Source organism: Lathyrus oleraceus, chromosome 6 (assembly GCF_024323335.1).
Source record: "Lathyrus oleraceus cultivar Zhongwan6 chromosome 6, CAAS_Psat_ZW6_1.0, whole genome shotgun sequence".
NCBI lineage: Eukaryota > Viridiplantae > Streptophyta > Magnoliopsida > Fabales > Fabaceae > Lathyrus > Lathyrus oleraceus.
The window spans coordinates 183784936-183785816 of NC_066584.1; positions in this window are offsets into that span (position 1 = coordinate 183784936).

The window sequence follows — 881 nt, forward strand, 5'->3', positions numbered from 1 at the left end:
ATAATGTTTCCTCTTGGAACATGCCCTTCCAAGATGAATTTGACATTTCTCAAAGAATAAAAGTTGGAGAGGACATCTTTAAATTTAATATGAAACTTATATGGCCTTCATATCATAAAAATTGAAAAAGTTATGGTCCTTGGAAGTTGACCTCCTAACTAGGGCACAAACAAAATGACCTATAATCTTTTACCATAAAAAATGACTTTCCCAGCAAAACTAGCTCTTGATGTCAATAATGAAGTATTTTGGAATGTCGTAAAGAGTATCTTTGCTCTTGGAATAATTTTCATATGACAAAACGTGTAGGAGATAGGGTCTAGGGAACCCCAGTTTTGACTAGTTGACTTTTTCTGGTCAGCCACCTTGAACCTACTTGAAAGCTTAAAGTTTTCTTGATCTTTTTGGACTCATGGAGGATCATATGTGTATAAGATTATGTAATATGAAGTGTCCCTTGAAATATTTGATCAAATGTTGAAGAAACTTGCTGAGGAAGTCACATAAGATACCCAGATGAATTAGGGTTTCCAAGGAAACCTAGCTTCAAACTCTTGATGATTTCTTTATCAAAATGATAAGTGAAGATAATGGGGATCCATATATGATGTCTAGAACCAATGTGAATCATATCTCGATTGATCTCCTTGCACTGAGGGTCTCAAACCCTAGATATGAGCTTGTGAGGCATAGGTGGATTCAGACACTACCTACAAAAGAAACAAAGATATACGTAGACATATTTTTGGCATTTTGGTTAGTAAACAAAGAAAAATAAAGTATGATACAATCAAATATGCTTGGTGATCTCTCCCAATGCAAACCCAATGAATGAGGGGTAAGGAGGATGCCAAGGTGTGATCCCAAAGCCAATGCATATG